Raw genomic sequence first — 27,723 nt, 5'->3', positions numbered from 1 at the left:
CAAGACACCCGGCCCAAATGGAGCTGCTTAGGCTATGCCCCTTGTCAACAAGCTGAGACTTAATTAGACTTTTGATGCTCCCAGGAATGGAATCATAAACCAATCAATCGGGAATCGCCTGATGAGCAGCAGGTAGGTCATCTTCCTGATAGAGCCCTGCCATCCCCTAAAGGAAGGTAACCTTGCAGTAACCAACCCGCTTTTTTGTTTAGTGTAACTTCCTTATTCCTGCTCCCTTCTGCCTATAAAGTCCTTCATTTTGTAAGCTCCTTGGAGCTCCTTTCTCTCTGCTAGACTGGATGCTGCCTGATTCATGAACTGTTGAATAAAGCCAATAAGATGTTTAAAACTGACCCAGTTTTATTTTGTTTTGTACCAGTTTGGTGGCAGCAGTGGGATCCAAAGGAGACATCGGATGGATTTGGGGATGAGAAACATAGGCATTGGTACCCGCAAAACCTTTGAGTTCACCATCTTTTTTGCTGTTTCTGAGGACCGTGGGTAAGTTCCTCTCGGATCTGAGATCCGCTTTCTTTGCGTTGAGCTCCCAATCTAACTGGCTTTCCCTTCCAGGGTCAGTGGGTCAGTCTAGATTGACAAGATACCCTAAGAGAGCATCAGTCTTAGCCCTTGGCTAGTCTGCAGTGCCAGGCAAAGTCTTAGCTGGTCAGCATGAGCTGGCAGATGATTCTACCAGGAACCTGAGTCTCTGGCCCTTGCTTAGTCCACAGTCCCTATTTGTTGGGGTCTGCTGGTTGAGTCTGTAGTCCCCGTGTGTTAGGGTCTGGTGCTTCAGTCCATGGCTCTTGCTAATGGAGAGGAGTGGAAGAAATGTGTGCTCCATGCACACCCAGTCCTTGAAAACTTCCCACGTGCATTTTACATGCATTTTGCCCTCTGTTGACTGTCGATGGGTTCTAAGGAAATGGTGAAGGCACAGTGAGGAGGAATTGTGGATTTCTGTATGACTACCTCGAGGAGTGTTGCCCCCTCAACCTGAACAGCCACCCGGCACTACTAGAAATGAAAGACATCCCATCACCATGGATTGGAAGACTCCTTATTGTGACGATGTCAGCATTATCCAAAGAGTTCAACAAATGCAGTGCAGTCCTTATCAAAATCCCAAGGACGTTTTGTGCTGAAATAGAAAAAAACCCATCCTAAGATTCTTTTGAAATCTCAAGTAAGCCCAGATACCCAAAACAATCTTGAAAGGAGGGACTAAGTTGGAGGAGTCATTCTTCCTGAACAGAAAAATTACTACAAATCTACAGTATCAAAACAGCGTTGTCATGGCATAAAGACAGACATATTGACCAATGGAAACAGAATTGAGAGCCCAGAAATTAACCCTCACCCATGTGATCAAATGATGTTTGACGAGGGTGCCAAGATTATTCAATGGGGAAAAGTCTTTTCAACAAGCTATGCTGGAAAAAGTGGATATCTACATGCAAAAGAATCAACCTGGACCCTTACCTAACACTGTATACAAAACTTGATTCCCAGTGAATCAAAGACCTAAATGTAAAAGCTAACACTATAATACCCTTAGAAGAAAACATAAGACAAAACTTGACAAAATAGGATTTGGTAATGATTTCATGGATATGACACCCAAGGAGCAGGCAATAAAATAAGAAAATACACATGCTGGACTTCATGAATAATCAAAAGTTTTGTGCCTCAAAAGTCGTTATGAACAGAGTAAAAGCACAGCCCACAGGATGGGAGACGATATTTGCAAACCATGTATCTGACAAGGCCTTAATATCCAGAATAGATAGAGAACTCCTAAACTCAACAACAAAATCAAACAACCTAAATCAAAATTGAACAAAGTAAATGAATAGACATTTCTTCAAAGAAGATCTGCAAATGAGCAATAAGCACATGAAAAGATGCTCAACATGAGTAATCATTAGGGAAATGCAAATCAGAAACAGTGAGAGACCACCTCTCATTCATTAGCTTGGCATCTATCAAAAAGAAAAGAAGAAAAAGACTAGAACCAGTGTTGGCCAAGATGTGGAGAAGTTGGAACCCTTGTGCACTGTGGTGGGAATATATAATATATGGTTGCTGTAGATATCAGTATAACAATTCCTAAAAAAAATTAAAAATATAATTATATAGGACCCAGCCATTCCACTTCTGGTTATATACCCCGCCAAAGAGTTGAAAGCATGTTCTCAAAGACATATTTCAACACCCATGTTCATAGCATCATTATTCATAATAGCTAAATCATGAAAGCCACCCAAGTATTGGAATCAAGGAAGGGCTCGCTGCCCAATGCACCCCTTAAGCCAAACGGGATACCCGCTCTTGTAGAAGGGAAAAAGCTTTATTATGAGGTTGGCCAGCAAGGAGACAGGAGACAAAGGTTAAATCTTTCTCTCCTGGATGGGCTGTTAAAAAGGGTTATTTAAGGGCAAAGGAGCAGGTGCAGGAAGGTTGGGGGCAGTCCTAGGCATTTTGTGCAAACGCAGATTTTCATGTTGTGTCATACATCCCATGTTCAAAAGACGGTGTCCTTAACATGATCGGAAGGAGAGTTCTTGGTCCCCCAGGTCATTCTCCAGTCATTTGTGCAGTTGTGGTTTGAGTCTTGCCAGCCGTCTTGTAGTCTCACTGGCTCAAATCAGTTGAAACTTGCTCAAGGAGGACAAATGGAGTTTCTGAAAAACAACTCACACCCCAAGATTAGATCTTTTGTAAATATCATACGCGACATGACTTAAGAAAGTAGTCTCCAGGGGACTGTTGATAAAAATCTGGCTGGGGCCCTATTTTATTTTGGGCTTTGTTTTGGGCCTGGCTATGGTATCAATTCAGGATGCATGGATGAGCAAAATGTGGAATATACATAGAATGGCATATTATTCATCCTTAAAAAAAGGAAGGAGGTTCTAAGATATGGCACACCATGGATGAACCTTCAGGATATTACTCTAAATGAAATAAGCCAGTCACAAAAATACAACCTTGTGTGATTTCCATTCTATGACATTCCTGAAATCGCCAGATTCAGAAAGACAGAAAGAATGACGTTTGCCAGGGGCTGGGACGGTGGGGAATGGAGGATTCTTCATGAATGGCTATAGAGTTTCAGTTTTGCAAGATGAGAAGAGTTCTGAAGATGGATCATGGTGATGATTGCACAGCAATATTAATGTCTTCAATACACTTAAAACATACTTAATGTATCGATGGGGCGTGATGACTTGTCCTGGCCGAGCACATGCTTGTGCTGTTGCACATCTTACCCATCACTGTACAGCTGGGAAACTGGACCGGAAAGAGGCAGGTACTGGCCCAGACCACAGGAGGTGATCAGAGTCCTGAAGACTACAGAGAGCTCCAGCTTCCTTGGCCAAGGCTCCACCCCTTCCCTCAGGTTTCCTTTGGCAGTGAGAGGCGTTAAGATCCTAGGGGGCTGCTGCCCACCCCTCTCCATATGGGGTCATTTTCCTCTCCTCATCATGGCATGTGCACAGGCACACCCACTCACACTGGCTTCTCATGTGGGGACCACGGATGTGGAGTCAAGAAAGAGCTAACATGGGGGAAGTGACAAGAGGCAGGAGGGAGAGAGGTTGCAGGCAGCTCTCCTATGGAGCCATAGCATCCGTTCTCCTAGATATGTGCCCGGGGGCCCAGAGATGGGCAGAGGAATCGCTAAGGTTCCTAGGTTTCTACCTGTTCCAGACCCCTCCCTGGCCCAGCCTGGGGAGCACAGGACTGGGGTCCTGCAGTCCACCTCTGTGGGCACCCAGAACTGTGATGAGCACATCCTCCCCTTTTGTAGGCATTGAGAACAGGAGAGAAGACCTCAGTGAGGGTCCTGCTGTATAAAGTGGAGTGCATCCAGCAGGTGATTCCATGTGTTCCATGTGCTCGCAACATGTCTGTTGGACTAGGTTCTCTGTTGATGACCTACTGTGCTCTGAAATGCTGAGCAAATGCTTTCTGGCCCCTGTAGATCCTTTAGAACTGAGGAGGCCTGGGGGCTTGGGTGGATGAGAACTGAGGATAAGGAAGAAGATGCCAGAGCACTGGACACCAAGTCCGTCCAGGGAGAAGACTAATCCTTGTTGGACCCTTGGGGTCCTCATCTGGAGGTAGGGGGAATCATTGTCAGCTGAGGTTAGGATGCCTCAGGAGTGAAGAGGACACCTGGTGGGGAACAGCAAAAGGGGGGGAAGGTAGACTCCCGAGATTCCTCCTACTCCCTCGAAGCCGACAGGTCCTGCTCCTTTAATCCTGGGACCCTGGAGAGCCTCTGCCTTGAGGACACCCGAAGAAAAGTTTCTTTCTGTTTGGTGGAGTTCCTGCCTGGGCTGCAGTGCTAGTGCTGACAACCAGGGGGTGGGCAGCCTCTTGTGTCAGTGGTGGCCAGTGAGTTTTTGTTTTTATTTTTTTTCAGTTGTATTGAGATATACTTGATATACAGCACTTTGTGAGTTAACACTGCTGTGTGGTATATTTGAAACTTGCTAAGAGAGTAGATCCTAAAACTTATCATCATCAGGAAAAAAACTTTTGTTTCTGTTCGGTGATTGATGGTAACTAAACTTATTTCGGTAGCCTCTACATTATATATATATATATATATGTATATCAAGTTACTCTGCTGTAAACCTGGAATTTACTCGGTGTCCACTGAACTTTACTTAAGCTCCTGGAGCAGCGAAGAGTCAAACAGAGGTCTTTCTGGCTGTCCCCCTGCCTCAGAAACAACTTGTACCTCCTATTACTAGTGTTCCTCTCCACAATCAAAGTTGGTCAGAAGCGGGGGGAGGGGTGCAAGATCTTCCCATGTACTCATTCAGCAGCTGTGCACTGAGCACTCACCCTGTGCCAGGTGCCCTGGTGGGCCAAAATGCAGGATGAAAATGACCAAGTGGTCTCTGCCAGCCAGGAGCTCACAGTCTAGAGGGGAAATGGACAAAAGCAAAGACATGAGCAAGAAAAGAGCAAGTGCTGTAGAGAAACACAGCAGGGGGCTGTGAGGGAGGGCTGGAGGGGTCACTGGGTAGGAGGGCCTGAAAGGCCTCACTGGGGTGACATTTGGTGGGAGAAGAATGACAAGAGGGAGCCAGCCCTGCACGTATCTGGGAGCAGTGTGTCAGGCAGACGGCACCACTGGTCCTGAGTCTCACAGGCAGAAGTAAGTTTGGCCAGAGGAGGTTAGAAAGGTGGCCAGTGCAGCTGGAGGGAGCCTGGGAGGAGAGAACAGGAGCTGGGGTGGAAGGTAGGGCCAGGGCCTGGTAGGCTGTGTCAGTTACGTTTCCCTCTCTGACTTCATTGCCCCAACCTTGCATTTCAAAACTACAAATGTTGACTATCTCACAATTTGTGTAGATCAGCAATCAGGCACATTTTAGCTGGGTGCCTCTGCCTCAGTGAGTTTAACAAGTTGGGGCTGTGGCCTTAACTGAGGCTCAACTGGGGGAGGACTGGCCCCCAACTTCACCCTCAGCCTTCAGGATTCAGTTTGGCCTGAGAGCCTGAGTTCCTTTCTGTTGGCCTCGGCACTCCCGTGCTGCTCTCCTCGATGGGCCTCCACAATGGGCAGCCCCAATACACCGGTATTTGATTCCTCAGTTCCAGAGATTCAGCAGAGTGAGAGAGAGAGAGAGATGGAACATGAGAGAGGGAGTAAGAGGAAGTGAGAGACTTTTTTATTTAAAATTTAGACAAGACATCCCATCGCTTTGGCTGTTATTATGTTCAGAAGCCAGTTACTAACCACTTAGTGGTTCCACGGGGATGGCTATACTATGGGTGAGGCTTACTGGGTACCACTGTGGAGGCTGCCCACCTCATAGGCCAAGATGAGGCACTTGAGTCTCATTCTCCATAAAACAGGAAACAATTGAATGGTTTTATGCCACAGAATGGCAATATCTGAATTTCCATTAGTTGCAACCCCCTCATGATGCTGACCTGAAAATGAAGTCAAGTTGGAAGTGACTGTCCCAATATCACATTCCTGGAACCCAGGCCTGTTTTGAGTGGTGGTCTGTACTACATCCCACCTCTCCTTGTTATTCTTCCATCTCTAAGTTTGGGCCTTAGGTACATGTGACACCAGCCCACAGGGGTAATAGATATTATCTCATATACACTGGGTGACCTCCCTAGGAAGTAGATTCTAGCCTGATCCCCATGGTGCAGGTTTGGAGACTAGGGAGGACCTGAGAGGCACAGGGACTATCCCAGGATGAAGAACTGGTAAGAAAAAGGAGGTCTGCATTCATCTCTGTCTCCTCAAAGCTAGGACCCTAGTTAGGTTTCCCAGGAGCTGTGGCTAGGGCTGTGTGGGCTCCTTGTGTACAGTTCAGGAGATGACATGGGGTCATAGACCTCAATAGATCTTATAACTCTCGTAACCAGGCACCCACAGCCCCCTATCCAGCTCACTTGATTGGAGACAGTCAGCAGGCAAAGATGTTTTGTTGTTGTTTCCCAACTTTCTGAGGATCTGGGCTCAAAAAATCCCAGAAAGAGAATCTTTTTGGTCGTTGCCAACGTTTATTCAGCCCTCATCCCCGATGCCTCTGGGCATCTGGCAGGAGGCAGTGAAAGGTAACACGGGGCAGCCCAGGAAAGGCTAGTGCAGGCCAGGGCACAGCTGTGATCCCACCTGATCAGCCCCCCACCCGTTGCCCCTCTTTGGGTGTGTGTGTGTGCGCGCGTGCGCACGCGCGCATGTGTCTGTGTGGAGTGGGGAAGGCAGGGCATGAGAGGTGGGTCATTCCTAGGTTGGAGCTGGTTGTTAGGTGTCGGAAGCCTGGTGGGTCTGTCATGTTCATACCCCAGGTCATGGCTGGCAGCATGAGAAGGTGAGCTCCTCTACTCATATGTTACCGAGCCCTAGAGGTTTCATCTGCTTCCCTCCCTGATGGGAGTTCTTTGCAGGGATGCTTCTCTGTGACTGAACTGAGGAGCAGACTTTCTCTTTGAGGTTGGCCCCAGTGGCAGTGTGCAGGCAGCCCCTGATTCCTTCTGGCCCAGCTCCCGGGCAGTCTTTGTAGAACTTCACTCAGGAGGTCATCGAGGAGCTGCCCGATGGTTTCAACTCCACCAACTCACTAGACAAGAGGCAGGTGCACGAGGCCACCAACTCCATCCACTGCTGCTTGAGATAAGAGCAGGAGCAGAGGGTCTCCACACTCAGGACCTTGAGGTGACAGGCTAGGACCAGAACTGGGGCGGGACCAGACAGGGGCTGTCCCTTTTTCAAGCTAAAGGGGATGTACATGCAGGTTACCTTGCCTGGTTCGGAGCTGAGCTGCCTGACCCTCTTTCCCTTGTCTGGTGTGAGCTTCTTGAGGCCACTGAGGCAGAGCTGGAGGATAAGGGGTACTGAAGGCTGGGTATTCCTGGAAGGGAAGTGGAATCTTTCCTGTGTTTAGAAGGATGCATGGAAAGTCAGCTATGTGGGTCAAGTTTTCTCTTTATCCCGCTCCAGCGCCAGCTGCAGAGCTCCAGCCAGCGGCAGAAGCAGAACAGCGGGCAGTGGTGGAGGTAGAGCTGGCTCCAGCTCCGTTGACACCACCCCCTATAGCACAGGAGCCAGCGTCCCCTCCAGCAGCAGTGTTGGAGCTGGAGCAAGGGCCGACATCGGCTCCAGCAGGAGTGAGAGCTTCTGAGCTGGAGTCACCTGGACCATCATTTCTAGTGGGAAGTCCATCTCCACCTGTGGCTGTTAAGGAGCATGAGAAGAAGCCTAACCTCACAGCCTTCCTCCTAAGCTGGTGGTGGAGCAGTTGACCATGATGGATTAGGTGAGCAGCTGGGCTGTCAGGATGGGGTGGGGCAGGTCTTCCCTCTGCCATCATTGCCCCAGACCTGATCCGCACTCCTATGACCAAATCCCGGCTCCACCCCTTACCAACCGTACGACCTGGGAAACTTTCTGAACCCCCAAGGCTTTGCTGTCCACCTGCAGAGCGTAGAGGTGGACACTAACAGGACCTTTTGCACAGAGTGGCTGTGCCAACTCCATGAGGTAGAAGAGATGGAAAGCTGGGTGGGGCCTGGCCCATCAGTGGGTGACGGAACTCACTGTGTGCAGCCAGGTCCACGGTGGCCCAACAGGCTGCTCAGGAGGCTCAACAGCCTTAGGACTTATTAGAGACCTGATGTGTACTTCCCTACAAGGGAGACAGACAAGGCCCGTGGTTGTAGCTGCCACAGGAGAATGTGCATCAGAATGGGAAGTGGGACCAGAGTGGGGGTTCAGGGTGGTGGAAGATGCCCCCTGGGATGAGCCGAGTTGAGCCACCGTCTGGAGATTGGAGTTAGCCAGGACAGGCTGGGTGCAAATGCCCACTCCCTTCCCTGCCTGTATTGGGTTCTGGGTCATCCTGTGCTGGGTGCCTGAAGTGGACAAAGAAAACCCAGGGACTCTCAGAAGGCTCAGGCCACATCCTGAGCTTCCTGAGCTCCGGCTCTAAACTGTGACCCCTGTGTGGGACCTTTGGGGCTGTGGACACAGAACTGGCATGTGGCAGGGCTGGGTGACACTCCCCCTGTTCCCCAGGAGCTCTTCTGGAAGGTGCTGCCCTCTCAGTGCCTGGGCTCCACTTGGGGCAAGAGGAACAAGCCTGGCAATGAGCACCTGGCACCCACCGTCCAGGCCGCTGTCGACCACTTCAGAAGGGTGGTCAGCCTCGTCGTCACCACCTGCCTCGGGGACCCGAGCATGACGGCCCAGGACAGGGCGAGGGTGGTGGAGCACTGGGTCCAGGTGGCCCAGGTCTGCTGTGGGAGGCCCAGTGGAGCCCCTCTCTGGAGACTTGGGAACTGCCTCTCCACCTTTATCAGCTCCCAAGATTGCAATGTGTGGTCTAAGCCCCTGCACAGTCTCTAGGCCCTTCCTGCCAGGGGCCCCGCTGACCTTGACTCCAGTTCCCAGTGGGAGGATGCTCAGTTCCTCCCTGGCTCCTTCCCTGGGTTGAGCTAAAATCATCTCCCTGTGAGTGTTACTCTTTGGGTCCTAAATGTGCCCTTCTGGGGCTCCCTGAGCATCTGTCTCATCCAGGAGGGGAGATTTAAATAGAAGGGGACTGAAGCTAGAGCAAGCAGGCTCCAGCGCCCCACCTCACAGCTCATTCTCTTCCCTTCCCCAGGAGTGCGAGATCCTGAAGAACTTCTCCTTGCCCCGCACTGTCATCTCTGCTCTGCAGAAACCCTCCATAAACCACCTGAAGAACACACGGGGGAAGTTTCCCGGTGGGTAGGCCCCTCTCCATAGGAAGACCAGGGTGGATGGGGGATCTCCTGTATGTCTGCCATTGGCCCCTCAGTCAGCCGGGAACTCCTGGGAGGCAGCAAATGCTGGGGACAGGGCCTGGGTCTTGGCGGGGTGTCTCTAAGCCTCCTGGGGTGCTTTTTTTTTTTTCTTTGTGAGGACGATTAGCTCTGAGCTAACATCCATGCTAATCCTTCTCTTTTTGCTAAGGAAGACCGGCTCTGAGGTAACATCTATTGCCAATCCTCCTCCTTTTTTTTCCTTTCCCCAAAGCCCCAGTAGATAGTTGTATGTCATGGTTGCACATCCTTCTAGTTGCTGTATGTGGGACGCGGCCTCAGCATGGCCGGAGAAGCGGTGCCTCAGTGCACGCCCAGGATCCGAACCTGGGCGGCCAGTAGCAGAGCGCGCGCACTGAACCCGTAAGCCACGGGGCCGGCCCCCTTCCTGGGGTCCTTAGTGTACCAGTTCTGCTTCAGGACTCCGTTTCCCTAAGGGTCAGGTACTGAGTTGAGCCACATTTGGACATTTTCAAGTGTTTATAGCAACAGAACTCTACGCCCAGTTGAAACTCAAAGGAGTCAAAACAGAGCTGCTCTGTAGAGCTGGGGAGTGGAGACCCCATTGACCAACAGTAGAGCCCCACCCTGGTCCCACGAGACCTTAGCGCTCAGAGGAGCCCAGTGAGAACACTCCTCCAGGCAGTTTGAATCTCTTGGGTTGTCAAAGAAAAGGGATTTGCACTCAGAACACTCATATTATTGCTAAATTTATCCTTCCCTCTTTCCCCTCCCCGAGGGAGAGCTCTGAAAATCTTAAGGAGCTTTATAGCCACGACAAGTCCTTGAGCAGAGAACTGATGACCAAGGTAGAGTGGAGGCTGGGGGTCTGGAAAGAGAGGAGGTGTGTGGAGGAAGGGGACTGGGCAGGCTGTGGTTTTGATAGTTTCTCACTTGAACTTTCTCTGAAACATTCCCCTCTATCTTGTCCAGATTAGCAAGCAGAGGGATCTGTTCAGCCCATGGGTGGGTGGGGCGCCGTTTGTGGGCAGGAGGCCCTGGTCATGGGACACAGTGGTGTTGGCTGCGCTGTTCCAGGAGGAGTTGCCGAGCTGGCACCATCAGCAGGTCTCTGGCTTCCATGCACGTCCATCCTACTGGATGTAGCTTCTTCCAGGCTGTTGGGTGGTTGGGGTGGGTTTAGCCTCAGCCTAAACCTGTCCTCAGGAAGCGAGGCCCGTGCTGCTCCTTCTCTCTTCACCACGTCTCCAAGGGGGGGCACCCTGCCTGCCCCAGGGACGGGCACAGCAGGGGATTCCCATGGCCCAGCTGGACAAACAGGCTGCTCATCCTTGGGTCTGAATGTATGGACCAGAGACAGATGTGTGTGCATTCTGGGACCCCCCAAACCCCTAGAGCAGTCAACCACAGGAGTTTCACCTGAGTGCCTGGTTGGCAATGACATATTCCCCCTGTGGCTTATGAGTAGCATCTAGGCAACTGATGGATTCTTAGTGGATCCTGCTGAAAGGACGTTAGGAGCTTCATGTAAACGGGGAAGCAAAGCATCCTGTCACCCCCTTCCCTGTGGATCAGAGGTGGCACCTTGGGGGTCCACTTCCTATGTGGATAAAGAAAGAGTTCATTGCAGGGGAATATCCTGAGGGGTTCCCTGGGGAGGAGAAGGCTTTGGCATGGCCTCTGCCCCAGCCTGGGGGCCAGGCACTCCACGGGGCCTGGGGCAGGCAGGAGCCACTCAACCACACTCCCAAGACACCCCATCATCTTCATCCATGGCTCGGCCCAGGACCAAGATTTGAGAGCACAGGGGACAGGACTGTTGTCAGTGATGGGGCGGGAGTTAGGTGAGGATGTTGGAACAGGACCTCTGGCTGGGAGGGGCAAGTGGCCTCTCCTCTGTGGGCCCCTGAGCAACTCACTGCCCCTGTTTGGGCCTCTGTGTCCTCATCAGGGAAATGGAGGCATGGTGATCGTGTTGTGTAGGCCTCACAGGGTGGTGATGAGGAGGTAAGAGGGAGGAAAGGAATGTGGGAGCTTTCTGCCTGCTCCACCTGGAGGGGTGAGGGCGAGAACAATGATGACAGTCATGTGACACTGAGGCCTCAGGAGAACCTGTGAGGTAGCTGGAGTTCTCACTCTTTCCAGATGAGGAAACAGGCTTGGGGAGGCCAGGCCACAAGCCCAAGCTCACATCCAGAGTGAGAGTTGGAGCTGGGCTTGTTCTGGAATCACAAGACCTTGGAGGGTGGAGTGGCATTGGTACCAGTTGACTCGAGTCAGATGTCCAGGGTCGGAGGCCAGTGGTGCTGGAGAGAAATGGGGTGAGGGGACTATGGCCTCGCTGACACTGTCCTCGACCCTGGCAGGAGGGGCCCTCCACCTTTGCCCCCCCGGAGAGCAGCCCCCAGAGAGTGCAGGAGAAGCAGCAGCAGCAGCAGGTGAGTGTGCCTGTGGGAGAGGGGCTCTGCCCTCCCAGCTGGAGGCCTCAAATCAAGAGAGGAGGGCCCTTCCTCCTGGTGCCACAGTGTCTGAATCCCCCAGTAGAAGTGACCAGGAGGGGGGTCTGGAAGAGCTGGTGCAGGATGGGTTTGTTGTGGGGAGGGCCAGGGACCGCACACCCTGTGATTTGCCAGAAGCTGGCCCGGGGAGGTGAGGAGGAGGAGTGTGGTGTTCTTGGAGTGTGAAGTGAGGAGGAATTGAGGGGAGTCTGCTAAGGGTCTTAGGCTGCTCCCCGTGGCAACCCTGGGGTGGGCCAGGAGACTCAGGGTGAGGACTATTCAAGGGAGGGTCTGCACGGGGATGACTTGACAGCAAGGGCTCATCCCACCCGATGTGACAGGGTGTTGTCCCCTATCTTGGCACTTTCCTCGGTGACCTGCTGATGCTGCACCTGGTGAAGGGTGATTATCTCTAGGTGGGTGAACATGGGGACCAGGCATTGAGGACCAGGATCCTGAGCCTTGGGATGCAGGAGCCCCCGAACTGAGCTCTGAGCTCTCAGCACTTGGCTCATCTCTCATGAGAGCCTCGCAACTGCCCCTGGGAGCTGAGGCATCAGACCCATCTTAGGGATGAGTGAACAGAAGCTCCGCCTGCGACACCCATTCCGGTTCCGCAGGCTGGGGAAGCTCAGAGCTGCCTGATTGCAAAGCTGCATGAGGTTTTATCTGAGCTGGACTCTGCCTCTCCGTCCCATGCTGCCCATGAGGGAGAGAGATGTCAGGTCCCTCCAACTCAGGCAGCACATAAGTGGCTGAGCAGTCCCCTCTGCCTGAGGCCTCAGCCTCCAAGTCTGTCATCAGAGAGGGTTGTGCTGCCAGGTCCCTCAGCCTCCCCACCATGTCCTCCTTCTCTGGAAGCCCAGAGCCCATCCTAGGTCCAAGTCCTGTTTTCTCTGCATGCCCAGCCCCTCTGGAGACCTGGCAGTAGTGCAACATGAGAAGGTGTGGGCATAGGAGGCTATTCAGGCTAGGGGGCTGTGTCTGATGGACTCTGGCTGTCTGCCTTCCAGGGGAATGAGATCAACCTTGAGAAGAGGACTGAGGAGCAGCTGCGGCACTCCCTGCAGGGGAGGGGAAGGAGGTGGAAATCAGAGACCCTCTGGGCAGAATAGTCCCTGGCTCCACCCCGTGTATCTTACATTGAGTGGAAGAGATTGATAACAGAGAAGTGGGAGACCCATCCAATTGGCGGGTGGGTTGAGGGGAGGATGGCATCAAGGAAAACTTCCTGGAGGACGGGTTGATTATTCCCCTTCTGAGAACAGTTAGAGCCTGGATGGAACTGGAGGGAAGGAGGGTTCCCAGGACTGGTCCCCTGTCCCACTCCTCACCCCCCACAAGGCCCCTGCAGCATCCCCCACCCAGGCCCTGTGTGCATCCTCTTCTTCCCTCTGGTCTCAGGAATACCGAGTCATGAGGGAGATCCTGCTGCTCCAGGTGGCCACAAAGAATTACAACCAGAGCCCCAGGAGCGATTTGGGGCCTGATTCCAGGACATGGAGCTGCTCAATGAGAATGATAGGTGAGGCCGGGCAGGAGTTGGGTGAAGGCAGGGGTGGACTCTCCCTGTTGGCCAGTCCAGAGGGCCTGTTTCCGTGGCCCCCTGGTCAGCCCCAGGCCTTATTTCATGGTGACCTCTGGGACTCCCAGACTCCAGCTGCTGGGCAGGCAGTGGGGCTCCTGGTAGGCTCCTGGTAGGCTCACAAGTGCCTCTCTGTCCTGTAGCTACAGCCTGTCCCGCCAGTTGGAGCCCCAGACCTAGTTGGCTAGCAGAATACTCAAGGCCAAGAAGAACCAGCCATCATCAAGGTCAGGGGTGAGTGAGTGTCTGGGCCGGGGTGACTGACTCCTAGGGGTTCAGTAAAGCTTCGGGCTAAGCGTGGCCTTGGGGAGTCGGACAGCTGGCACTGGGATCCCAGCTCCACTACTGAGCAGTCCTGTGACTGGGGTGACTCTCTTCAGCTTCCTGAGACTCCGTTTCCTCCTCTGTGAAATAGGTGATACTAAATGATTGCTCACGTGGCAGGGACAAATGGGGTACTGGTTGCTGACAGCATTGAGCACAGGGTCTGGAGCACCCACTGTAGTGGGGACAGGGTGGGGGGCCATGATTATGAGGGAGACCCCCAAGATAACCCGACTCTTCTACTCAGCCCCCAGGCCCCAACACCGAGCCCCATACCAGCGGCCGTTCACAGCCCCATCCTCAGCAGCGGGGACACAGCTGGGATGCTAGCAATGCACCGGGCCAGCTCCTCCCACCCGATGGGAAGGGGAGCATTGTAAGCTGATTACTGGGGCCCCCTGAAGCCCAAGAAAGAGGGGACGACCCCACCCCAGCTCCCTGACATCTCTACCTCAGCTTCTATTCATCCATTGGGGAGGGACGGTAGTTATGTGTTGTAAATAATAAATGCCATATTTGAATATTATATTCAAGTCCTGTTCCTTTTACAGCCTGGGAGTTGTGGTGTGGTTCTGTCACTTTCTGTAGGCATGTAAGTGAGACACAGAATCTCATTTCTCCTTGAATCAAGAACTCTTCTGGGTCATCAGCTTATTGTAGGTGAGAGAAGGGCCAGCCCCTTCCCTGGCTAGTGGGGACACTCCCAAGTCCCTCTAACTCTGAGGACAAGTTCATTTCAGTATCATTCAGCTCCTCCAGGAACAGACATGGCCCCCCGCCTATTCTCTTGGGATTTAAAGGTTGAAGGTACTTTCACAGGCAGAGCAACAATCACTGAAATGTGGGTGTCTTTAAAACAGCACTACCCAGGACCATGTCGTGCCACAGGCAGGGGCTGCCTTTCTACATTCTGGAGGAACAGGGAATGTTTTTCTGCTTCTCTTGTTGAGGTTTCTTTCGACCAAATTTTAGGAACTTTTAGTTTTCTAGTTCAATCTCTGGAATTGCATCAGCTCTAAGTGGGGAAAACAATGTAAAAAGATCAAAACGTGCACGTGGAGAGGACAAGGCCCGAGAAAGGTCATTTGCAAATGGACTCAAGGCAGGCAGGACTTTCCCTCCTGAGGCCCCTCTAGGGGCTCCATGTTCACTACTGACGTAGCTTTGAATCCTCCTGGGATCCTTGTCCAGGACTCTGAATTCCTTTTCCTGCTTGTTTTGTATCCAATGGGAAAGATTTGTGACGCAGCTTTAAGGTTACTGCTGGGCCTCGTTCCATAAACATGACCGCTCTCTGTGAACTAGGATTTTCAGCACCCCTGCCTTCCTTATGCAATTCCCTTTAGGGCAGAAATTCCCTAGAAGGCCCCCAGCCTCTGTCTCAGGTTCATCCTGGCTCCTCCTCCCTGGCTTGGCCTGATGGATCCCAGGTGAGCTCTGCTTTGCCAGGATAAGGGACCATAATCCTGGCCAGTGAGTGACCCCACATTGTCCCTTGCTGTTCAGGGTGACTTGTGAGCCCCTGTCATTCTGAGGTCCATGGTCTTGGACAGTCCTCCAGTTTATACACTCAGTGTTGGTGTTACCAACTCATTGAAATGGGGCAATTGGGCCTGAGCCCTTAAACTGTGTTGCCCCTGGGTGGCTGTGTTTTGTCCCCAGTCTTCTGCTGTGGTTACATCACAACCATCTGTTGGAGTGTGAACCCTGTTTGGAGCTTTGAAAGATGAGGCATGACAGGGGTGTGGGGTCGTCCAGCAGGGAATGCCACGGAACTGATGATCCATGGATGTGCATGAACACAGCCTTACCAATTAAAATACTGAAATGCTTCCCATCTGGTGGTGAACAGACACTGCTCTGAGCTCACACCGAGAACCCACCCCATGACTAGGAGTTTTCAAAGGGTTACCACATAGCATTTTGAACCTCATCCCTTGGGAACACCCCGTAAGACAAGGGCCAGATGAATCGCTTGGCACTTGTGAGTTATCCCCTGCTTTCTGAGGCTGCAAGTGTCACCCAGACACACAGGCTGGACTCTGCCAAGGAAGCCTTCTCAGGACAGCCAGAAGCTGAGAATGAATCCTGGTTCCCAGCATCCTAGGCCCTTCCTGACACAGCACAGCCACCCAGGAAAGTGATTTGGTAATGGAAAGACTGGGATGCTGTACTTTCCCTCCAAAGAGAAAGAGAAGTGCGAACAGTGAAAGCTTGATCCCTCAAACAGACAATTAAATCCCAACAAGCAGTGGGTTCTTGTAAGATTACTGATGCTGAAAAGGTCTCTTTTGATAATAGCACGATCCCCCAACTGCCATGTCCATCTTTATGAATCAAATTTCCAACACATATGGATCTAAAAAACTGAGGGAAATCTGGTATTTGCTTAGATGCAACTCTGAAGTAGCATGCAACAAAAAACAGAAAAACGGAGACCTAGAAGTAAATATCTTATTTGAGAACATAGACATCAAAGTGCTTTCGAAATAATATTTTGGAATCTATTGGAATATTACACAAAAAGAATAATCCACTTTAAGTAGGTTTTACTGTGACTGTGAGGGGAAAAACTGAATCATCCTGTGACATTGATAACTCGCTGCTGACTTTAAAGTACAAATAAATAATGTACATAGTAAAGGAAAATGAGAGAACAGCATGAAAAAGGAAGATCTTGGTCTCCTCACCTGTAACCAAACCTCTCAGCTCTGAAAGAAACCGCTGTCTATATGTTCTATGTCACGCAACGGAGTTTAATAAAAGTATCGGTATATTTTAAAGTTTCAAGAGTTCAAAGCAAGGAAACATTAGGGACACTGCAAAGAGACATCACTGAGGTGCCTGCTCCGTTTCATCTGCTGTCAGGACGTCCTTTTTGGCCTCTTGCTTTCTCTGCCTCGCTAGCAAGTCTGTCCGCCATCAGTGCTATCACCAGTCTCTCTCCTGTGCTCTTCACTGTCCTTTCCTCCTTCCTGATACCTTCCTCAGTCGCCAGAAATTGTTGGCAGTGGAGCTGTGGAATGCCCAGATCAGCTCCTGGAATCATCCCTGCCAAATCTGAAGACCGGCAGGAGTGGGCATGGGACCTGGAGTGCAGACCACCTGCGAGCACACCTGGCAGGGATTCACCTGTGTGACTAGGTGCAAGTTTTTGCAACGCTTTGGCAAGCTTGAAAGGACTTACCAGTTGTCCTGCACTGCTGCAGACCTGGAGGCCTTGTGGTCTCTCGGGCCAGCAGACCTGGTGGGGCTGGTCCAAGGTGTCCTCCCAGAGACTCGTCACTGCCAGGATGGGATGGGATTCCAGTAACCGGCCTCTTGAATATGTCACTGGACATCTTCATAGGGATGGAGATGCTTAAACCAGGCTTTGTTTTGGACTGGTTCCCACAGTCACGCTGCTTCCTCTGTGAAGACATGACTACCATCCTTCTTTTTCTCTTACCCTATAAAAATAAACCGTGAAATTGGATCAAATGATAAAGGAAGCCTGCCTTTTTAGGACAATTATCCTGGCTGTTTTGTACTCCCCACCCCATCCTCTGGGGATAGATCTGACCTGTGTCCCGGGATGTCATCAGGCAGATTTGCATCAAGAACAGAAAGCTCAAGGTCAAAACTCAAGGCTCCTCTAGATCATTTCCCCCCCTCCATCCTGTTAACACCCCCTCCTTGTTTGAGTGTGATTCTATTCTCTTCTTGTCCTTGTCACTCTCAACCGCACAAGTCCTGGCACTCCCTCTCAGGACAGTCGGTCCCCAGTCCTTTACTAAATCCCAAAACCTACCATTTCTGTGTTTTCTGACTACTCATTTGCTTAATCCATTGACCACTTGGTGTTCATAGCTCCTTTAGAAGTTAAATCAGGGCCAGCCCCGTGGCTTAGCGGTTAAGTGCACGTGCTCTGCTACTGGTGGCCCAGGTTCGGATCCTGGGCATGCACCAACGCACCACTTCTCCAGCCATGCTGAGGCCACGTCCGACATACAGCATCTAGAAGGGTGTGCAACTATAACATACAACTATCTACTGGGGCTTTGGGGAAAAAAAGGAGGAGGATTGGCAATAGATGTTAGTTCAGAGCCAGTCTTCCTCAGCAAAAAGAGGAGGATTAGCATGAATGTTAGCTCAGGGCTGATCTTCCTCACACACACACAAAAGAAGTTAAATCAATAGTGACATTATCAACCACCCCCTGTTAGCGACTTAGTCCCATATCCTAGATGTTCATGTAATCCAAATGGTGATGTTCAAAAGTAAATAATTCAGAAAACATTCACCCGCACAAATTCCTGATCTCTAGTATTTTTATTCAAACACTCATATAGTAGATACCTGTCCCTCAAGATCTAAAGTAATGCCAGATCACCGATCCTCACCTTAATTTCCTCCTACACCTATCAATCCTGGATTCCATGGACTATGATCTCAATAATTTCCTTGGAATAATAAAAAATTCCTTATCACTCATTTATGTTGTAAACCTCCAAACCAAGAAGATCCCGATTATCTGCCATGCCGTAGCTACTGCTGGTCTTATAACAAGGTGAAGAAAAAGCACGAAACATCTTTTGGTACCACTGTAAATACAAAACCGTGTGCATCAACTGGTAGGCACCCATAATGCCTGGAAATTTTGTTCTCTTTTTTTGTATTAGCTCAATAGCAAAAAGACAAATCAATTTAAAAAATGGACAAGGGACCAGAATAAACTTTTTCCAATGAAGACATACAAGTGGCCAATAGGTGTCTGAAAAGTTGTTCGGCATCACTAATCAGGGAATGCAAATCAACACCACAATGAGCTATCACTTCACACCTGCTAAGATGGCGATTATCAAAAAAAAACTAAAGATGACAAATGTTGGTGAAGATGTGGAAAAAAGGAACCCTTGTGGGAATGTAAACTAGTACAGCCATTATGGAAAATAGGATGGAGTTTGCTCCAAAAATTAAAACTAGCGTATGATCCAACAATCCCACTTCTGGTATATACCCACAGGAATTGAAATCAGGGTCTCAAAGATATACCTGCACTCTAACGTTCATTGCAGCTAATTCACAAAACCCAAGATACGGAGGTAACCTAGATGTCACTGGTGGATGAATAACTAAAGAAATGGAATATTAGTCAACTTTGAAAAAAGAAGGAATTCCTTTCATTTTTGACAACAGGGATGGACCTAGAAGACATTATGCTAAGTGAAATAAGGCAGACAGAGAAAGGAAAATACTCGCTTATATGTGGAATCTAAAATAGTCAAACTCATACAAGCAGAGGTTAAAATGGTGATTTTCAGGGGCTGGGGGGATGGAGAAATGGGGAGCTGATGGTCAAAGGATACAAAGTTTCAATTATCAAGATAAATCTAAGTTCTGGAGATGTAGGATATGGCATAGTGCCTACAGCTGACAAGACTGTATTGCATACATTACATTTGCTAATAGAGTAGATATTAAGAGTTCTTACCACACAATAATAGTAATAAAGGAGGTGAGAGAAAACTTTGGGAGGTGATGGATATGTTTGTGGCCTTGATGGTGGTGACAGTCTCAAGGGTATATACTTATGTCCAAATTCATCAAGCTGTATATGGAAAAGTATGACATCATCGTTGATTCTTCTGCACCTTGAAACACGCCATGTCCTCATCACAAGAGAAAAAAATTTGTAACTATGTATGGGGACGGATGTTAACTGGACTTATTGTGGTGATCATTTCAACATATAGACAATCATTGAATCATTATGTTGTACCCCTGAAACTAATAATGTTGTATGTCAACTTTACCTCAATTAAAAAAACAACAGGGGGCCAGCCCCGTGGCTTAGGTGTTAAGTGCGCGCGCTCCACTACTGGCGGCCCAGGTTGGGATCCCCGGGTGCGCACCGACGCGTACCGCTTCTCTGACCATCCTGAGGCCGCGTCCCACGTACAGCAACTAAGAAGGATGTGCAACTATGACATACAACTAGCTACTGGGGTTTTGGGGAAAAAAAGGAGGAGGATTGGCAATAGATATTAGCTCAGAGCTGGTCTTCCTCAGCAAAAAGAGGAGGATTAGCATGAATGTTAGCTCAGGGCTGATCTTCCTCACACAAAAAAAGAATCACCTGGAGGTTTGTTGAGCAAATTGCTGGCTCACCCCTAGAAAAAAAAAAAAAAACAACACAACAGACAAAACCATTTGAATATTACAAATGAGTTCAGTGAATCCCTGAAAGTGCCCGATTCCCATATGGGAGTTACAGGAAGCAGAGAGGATGAAGTAAGATGGAAGAAAGTTGTACAAAACAGTATTCAAATTAAAATCATTCAAGTTGCTATCAGCTCCTTGTGGCAAAGTTCTGTGAGCACTGATCTTTCACATTTATCCTGGAAAAGCATACTTTCACATCCAACCCATAATAGTTTCATCATTTGCTCTAATGAGAAAATTTCAATTTAATAAATAAAACCAAAAGCATCCCTTATGTATGAATAAAGTTAGTGAACTTTACAGAGAAAAGAGCATATTTGCACAATCTCAATAAAGGAAACAGAAGAACTGAATAATGATCGAGTCTCATTCAAGCTTATCTTTGAAAGCCAGTAAGACCAGATTATCTTTTCAAGGATGTGTGTAGAGCTGTCAGCCTTGGAAGATAGAAATAGTGGCCTCCTCTGGAGCAAAGGGCAGGCTTGCTTACTGCCCGGTATAATAAAAACAACACACACCCCCGAGGCAAAGGTCAGCAGACTTCCTGCCTGTTATCAAAGATTTGAGATCCTTAAGCTCTGAGATCTTGCAACCCTCTGCGTGTCACCTGGGCCACTGTGTATCACCCTGTAGGAAGTGGGATTTAGTGAACCAGTGCAAATGCTGATACTCTGGCCACTGCTATTGCTCTGTCATTAAGTCCTTTGTCTCTGACCCATGGTCTTGTATCTTTTGCCAACATCTGTAAGACCATGGTAGGCTGACTTACTGGTTTGCAGGTAAGGTAAATTATCAGACCTTTCACAGTTCCTGACTGTCTTGACATGAGTACAGCCATGTTTGGCTGCTCCATTGACCTACAGCCACCAGCACAAAAAGAAATATAAAAGCTGCTTTCTGCATGGTGGGAACTGGCCCTTCTCCCATGGAGATAGTTGCAATGTGTAAAAATTTCAAGGCATTTCGGGCGCCGCAGCCTGGTGCAGATTGGCCGTCTGTGCCGGGCTGGGACGATAAACGAGGTAAACAATACATGTACACAACTACTGGGCTGGGCCGACAGCGGGGGGGGCGGGGGCCTCAGTGCACACGTACACCAATGATAACCATTTGTGCATGGGAATACTAGAGGCTTGCTCTGAAAAAAAGCTCTGCAACTGCTTACTCTGGAAATTATTGATGCTATAAATAACTGCTGGGGACCGAGGCCTGGTGAGAGTTCCACCTGTGGAAGTGACGCCTTGCCCAGGATGTGTGATCCTTGCCCTGCCGTGTCAATTGACAGGACTCTCCCGGCGGTGGGGCGTGGATGTTGTGAGTAATTGATTTATTGTGAAGTAATTGGTCTGATGTGTTCTCTTTTCGGTCAACCTGGTGTTTCTCTTTCCAGTTGATTTGTGTCATTTCCCTTCAGTCGATCTGGTGTTTCCCTTTCCGATCGATCTGATGTTTTTCCCTCTTATTATATGACCTATTCGGATCTGCTGCTATCTCAGCCGATGTGGATGTTTTCCCTTTCCAGTTGAGCTGGTGTTTTTTCCCTCTTATTATTTGACCTATTCGGATCTGTTTGCGGATTATCGCCTTTACTATCCTCTATATAATAAAATATACCTTCAGTCCATTTGCTTGGAGTGGAAGGTTTCTTTTACGTCTCTGATCGAATCCCCGAACCTCTCATAACACTGACAAACCCTTAAAGTAACTAGTAGTCTTAGGAACAGAGAGCTTTCCAGACCATTATGCATGGATGGTCTTCATAGAAGACGTCACAAGTCTCCAAAACTTCAGTAAGTCTCTCTGACCTCTTTTATTTCTACTCCAACTATAAGGAGAAGCACCAAGCTATTATAGACCTAGGGCTTGTGCAAGCCATCTGGAGACCTAGTGACCAGAAACTTCCCATGGGGAGAAAAGACAGATGGGCATATTTCCAAAATGGACTCATGTGCCTCCCGATCATCCAAAAGACAGTACGTTATCTTAATTTATGATGATTGGATTCATTAAAATCTTCTGATGGGCCAAAGATACACTTCTAAGAGGAGTGAGGCACATGGCAGTTGTAAGCAGATTAACACATTTGGTGAATAACAAACTCTAAACTAAACTTAGTGTTTTAATCAATTAAAAGGTACAACAAATTTAATTAGGTAGATTAAATGATATTTAATGGTATGCCTGATTATTACTCTGCAATAATAAACAAGCAGCTCAAGTAAATAACTATAATTGGTCTTTAAAATATGATAGTCAGGACTGTTTGAGAAAAGCTGGAGAGAAGGAAGGGGAGAAATATAAAAGTTAGCTGCTCTGAAGCCACTCTCAAGACCCCTGGATCTACATGTAACCCAGGAGATCGAGGCAGATGGCTGTGTGCCTAGATCCTCCTGCAGTGTGGTTCTCAGGGATGTCACGGGGCTGAAGCAGCTTCCTGAATCGTGTTTACACGTCCACGTGTACAATACCCCTGACCATGGGGATGAACCACCATTCAGTCATCCCTTACACCCCTCTAATTAACAATTAGATTTCAGAATCATTGTATCATTACATGAAAATTTATTCCTCAAACCTGTAGGATTCCGAGCTAAAAGAAAATCAAATTTCAATGGCTTCTTTTCTTTGAAGGACCAAGATGTTCTTTCACACTGGGAATCTGGATTAGAGGATAAATCCATCAAATCAATGGAAACAAGTTAAGAAATGGACAGAGGGATATTTCATTCATATATACACAGTTTGCACTGTGGCAAAAATAGTTATATTTTTAAAAATTAGGATTTTTTGAAATTTTATAGATATTAAACTGTTTGTTCTGCTTATACTCCCTCTGGTTTACCAAATCAAACTCAGTCTTTAATGGGAATTTCTAGCATTGAGTGTTAATAACAGCAGCTATTAAAAATTCTTATTTTTCCCAGGTCAAAGACCAAGGGCAGAGGTCATCAAGAGGTCAAGCCTAATCTACCTACAGATGTGGCAGCCTTAACTATGGATGTTCAAGCCAGACATTGCCAGCAGAATCACATCTCTTCACCCATAAGTGAGTTTTTACTAGTGATCACAGAGACTTAAGGATATCAAAGGAAATTCTTTATTAAGAACCAAAGTTATAGATTCCTATCTTGGGTTCATTACTTTAAATTTTTGACCCAAATCATACATATCGATTGGACCATGTTCAAATCTATGATCTTTAGAAGATGCAGCCTGCAGCTGAAGAGAAACAGATACAACACCAATATCTTATTTATCCTCTCTGAAGCCCAACTGAGAGCCCCTGGAGTCAGAAGCTTTCAAGACAAGAAAAAGTCATCCTTCTTCGGAACAGAGAGAGTAGAGGCTATTCAAAGATTCAACTTTAAATTGTTAACATGACTTGTTAGAATGTGATGGAGCAAGCAGAATACCTTCTAAGTTTGAAGATTTTTCTCCAGAATACAGAGATGGATGACCTTGAAGTCCAGTTTCCCCATAAATGTCTTTATTCAGTGATAAAATTAATTTCCCTATAAAATAATTACCATAAAAATGTTAAAAATATATCATAGTCTTTGACTAAAAGGAAACAAAGCAAATTGAACAGTTGAATAGCAGTGTAATAAATTCCATACAAGGATCTCACTGCAGCATTATGTATAATAGTGAAACTGGATATAATCTCATCTCTATCAAAGAAGAAATAAACAAATCATGGTATTTCTGTTCTTTGGAGTACCTCTAAAACGTCTAAAAAGCTAAGTTAGAGTGATGTGCACTGATAAGGAGAGACGTCTATGATATATGGTTTGGGAAACAGCAAATTGCAAAACGATGTAGTTATGTAATTTATGTTAAAAAAACTTTATGTGTATTTATAAATTCATAGGCAATGTCCAGAAGAATAAGCCGCAACATCTTAACAATAGTTCCTTCTGAGTAGGGGAGTGAGTTTGCAGGGAAGGGGATGGAAGGAGAAGGCTTCACTTTACTCTACATAGATCTGTGTAATTTGACTTTTTTTACAGTATGTATTTGTTTCATAATTAGAAAAATGAGTGATGTGACCATTTGGTGCAGGGCAACAGTATTATGTTCACCAGTCTCTGTACTGTATGTTACTGCACAGCACGGACTGTAGGAGAAAGCCCAGAGGAGCAAGGAAGACAAAGAAGACAAGACACCTGCAAAAAGTCAGTGGAGTATTTCTCCATAACAAACCTTCCAGGTGAATGACGGTCAGTATCTTCCACTGCTCCAGCTCTCACAATGAACCTAGAACCTGCCCAGGGTAAGCCTGAGGACCATGCCATGCTAGCCCACTCCCTGCCCGGGACCTGTTTGTGCAGGTTGACTCCCATCAAGGAGACAGTGGACTCAGGATGGGGCCTGTGCCTTTGGAGGGGTGACAAAGTGGAACACCAGCTAAGTGCACACACCTGAGAGGCTGAGTTCCAGGTGGAGACTCAAAACGCACCAAGAAACTGTGTGAAGGAAGCTACTCCACCTCTCTGAGCCTCAGTGTCCCCCCCTGTAAAATGGGGATCACAGGCCTACTTCACAGAGCTGTTGGGGAAGATACATAAAAGTGCCTGTGACAGCCAGTGTCCACATTATTAACAAAGTCGTATCCAACTTCAAAATAATCGATGAAAAGAATAATCTTGATGAGACCAAAGATGAGATGCCCAGCTTCGTAAGCAGCCCCAGCAGCATGAGAATGAGAGGAGCTCCAAGTAAGCAGGGTTCTTCACAGCTCCACTGGAGAGGACGAACACGGGCTACACCAGGATAAGTGGCTGTTGTAGTGACTCGTGTAGTGAGGGTGGGTCCCTAAAGACACTGTGAAATACAGTTACACACAGTGGCTCCCAGGAAACAACTAGAAAGCAATCAATGCAGCAGGTAGGAATGGGAAGGGGGCAAGCAGAGGAGGGTCAGATCCACAAAATCTGACGGAAGACACTGAACCACGACGAGCGCCCAGCTCTGTCAACAGCTGTTGTGATTGTGCCAGGAGATGAAACGTCTGAGACAGCCATTGTGGGGACTGATGGGAGCACAGTGGTCACTGCAGCCACAGCCCGATAGCAGTGCATCGGAGCACACAGACCCCGACACTTTCCTCTCCATTAATCCTTGTTTTAAGATGATGAATATCCTCATGTTACAATGTCTCCTTCCAACCCTTGTGGACAAGAGTCATCAGAAACCCCTGAAGAGGGCACAGGCCAGAGTAGGATGGAACTCTGGGGACTGGGGGAGCGGCGCTGCACCTGACCACACGGACTATCACCCGGGCCTATTGAACACGAGAGAAGAAACCGAGGATGTGGTGTAACGAGACTTCCCCATCTTGCCACATTCAAAGACACTACAGAGTTTCTCGTCCGTTCTTTAGAAAAATGTTAAAGAATTCATGTGTCGCTAATTCATAAAGAGGCAAATTCTTGACAAAGTGACAGGGTCCAGTTTCCATGACCAGGGTTTTCAGTTGTTTTGATAATATCCCACAGTCAGGAATCGGAAATATAACCTACTGGGATGTGTAGTATAAACAAGGACTTTTTTCCATGTAGATCAATGCCCAGATATTTAGGGAGGACATAAATCATGAAGGCTGCTAACCATTCCTCCACAGGTTTTAATAAAACTTTTAAGTTAATTTACCAATCTCAGGAAAAGAGAATTTGGCCATTCAAATTTTTTGTTTCTGCATTCAAGCGTACAGTACAGGCAAGAGAATGAACAGAAAAAAATTAACAAGAAGGTCTTCCTTGCATTTCATCTTTTGCAAATAAGCAGGATATTTTATGCTCTGTTCCTTTCACTACTCTAATCAATTTTTAAAGAATACGGTACATGTGACTATCCCTGGGTGTGTTTATCCTGGAACCTTGCTGGAATCCAAAGCAGAGATGTTAAAGCTGACGAGTTTCAAATGCTGCCCAAGTGCTGTCTACCTTGAACATCCCTCTCCCAAAGCTGGACCACTGGTCTCTTCCTGAGGGATCAGAGTCGCCACCTGTGTCCCTGAGAGACAGGCCACTCAGGCCTGAGCTGGGATTAGGCGATCAATCTAAAAGGCAAAATGCTTAAGTTATTCTCATCTTAAGGGTGCTGTTTCGGAGGCCTCGGCACTGGAATGTGTTGGTGAAAACGGCCTACTAGATACTTGCCTGGCAATTGGGTTGTTCTCCTCTGCTCTTAGCGGATCCTGGGGAAACCAATGATTAACCTCTCAGATGCTTCAACTTCCACACCTGCAAAAAAGGCAAGCAACAGCCAATGTTACCACCCACCAAAGCTCTTAAGTTGTGCTTGCAAGAGGGGCCACAAGGGCGAATGTCTCCCAAAAGCTGATGAAATGATGGCACTTTGCCTGGAGAAGGCAGAGGGCAGCAGGCAAAGTGGAAAGTTTCTGGGATGTCAAACCAGTTCCCATAAGCACTTCAGAGAAGTACCTGGCCCTGGACTAGGTAGGACGCTGTGGAAAGACCCACAGGCACACAGGTGGGAGGAGGAATCAAGCAACGGAGGGAGGCGGTGGGGAAGAGGCACGAGCCCGGCTTCACTTTTGGACAAAAGCAGTTGCACGCTGCAGGCCCGCGGCTGCCCATGCAGCTGCCACACCCTCCTAACTCCCTGGTCCCGCTCATCCCGTCACATCCCTCCGGGACTCAGTCAACGTGGAGCCAGTGCAGGACCAGGGTCTGCAGCCAACAGTGGTTTGGCCCTTGGCCAAGCGGACACCGCCTTGCTTCTCCTCCCCTCAGGGCTAGGCACCGCCCCATGCCCAGAGCATCCTGGGAGTTGTAGTCCTGCAGCCCTGCAGCCTGCCGGCTGGGAGCGGTTAAGAGACAAAAGCTCTCAGCATGCACAGCTAGGGGCCTCAACTCCCGCCTTGTCCCTCCACCACTGGGCCCCACTCTGCTTCTCCACCCCACCCTCTACCCTGCCTCTTCCCTATGCCACACCCACCCTCCATGCCCTGCCCACCCCCCAGAGTATGCGCAGTGTGGTTGGGCTGCATCCCTTGAGGCCGGTACTCATGTAGGGGTGGGGATCTCCAACCTGGCTATTGCTGAGAATGCTTACAGCCCTCGTGGAAGCTCCCTGGTCAGTATTTGAAATGTAAATTCAATATCTAAAATGGAAATACCAGGTGACTGGGATCCTGGAATTTGCCTTTTCAAGGCCACCTGTCCTACCATCCCCTCCATCCCTCCAGGCTGCCATGATCCTCCCTCTGGATCCCGTGGTCAGGATCGCTGCAGAGATCCTCCTTTTGGACCCCACCCGCCTGAAGGGCCTATACCTTGGTCAGGCATCTTAGAAGGCCTGCCGTGAGCCATGTCATAAAAAGGAGAAAACATCACAGTGGACAGCCCCAATTCCTGCATATACAGATGGGAAACTTAGGTGCACTGGTAAGTGACTCCTAAGCCACTTCAGGGGACCACACGCACGCCCCTTCTCCGATGCTGCACACAGGCTTGTTCACTGGACTTCCTTATCCCAGTGTGGACCTCTTGGCCTCATTAACACAGGCAACAGCACTGAAACTTCCCGTTGGTCGTTCCCACAATGTCAGGGAAGTTTATTTAGGAAGGTAATATGCTATTTCTGCTGTACTATAGGGCTGGCTCCTTGGGAAACAGTTTTAATATCCCTTTTTAAATATACCCTCAGAATCGCAAAATAATTTGTTGCTCTTGGGGGTTATAGCGATAATTCTCTTGAGTCGTTTTTCCATTTAGCTTCTCTGATTGACTCCAAATACTACAGCACCACACGCTTCTAGACTGGTGGATGCGCAGCTCCACTTCTTTGCAGGGAGGA

General features: G+C 48.7%; 1 long non-coding RNA gene across 6 annotated transcripts; it reads left to right on the top strand.

Annotated features, from left to right (window-relative positions):
- Positions 1-410: 410 nt before the first annotated feature.
- Positions 411-27,723, top strand: LOC131420741 (uncharacterized). 6 transcript variants are annotated; one of them, XR_009223647.1, is made up of 11 exons: positions 411-501; positions 7,694-8,023; positions 8,558-8,773; positions 9,147-9,249; positions 10,067-10,136; positions 12,800-12,981; positions 13,191-13,311; positions 13,515-13,605; positions 22,824-22,945; positions 27,113-27,311; positions 27,642-27,723. It is a non-coding gene; the product is annotated as an uncharacterized LOC131420741 (long non-coding RNA). The 6 variants fall into 6 exon arrangements; XR_009223646.1 differs by having other exon boundaries at positions 428-501; positions 7,484-8,023; XR_009223644.1 differs by lacking the exon at positions 411-501 and adding an exon at positions 11,655-11,726 and having other exon boundaries at positions 5,144-8,023.

This window comes from Diceros bicornis, chromosome 24, assembly GCF_020826845.1.
Source record: "Diceros bicornis minor isolate mBicDic1 chromosome 24, mDicBic1.mat.cur, whole genome shotgun sequence".
Classification (NCBI taxonomy): domain Eukaryota; kingdom Metazoa; phylum Chordata; class Mammalia; order Perissodactyla; family Rhinocerotidae; genus Diceros; species Diceros bicornis.
Note: the sequence above shows the minus strand (reverse complement) of the source record. Positions and strands in the feature narration are given on the sequence as shown.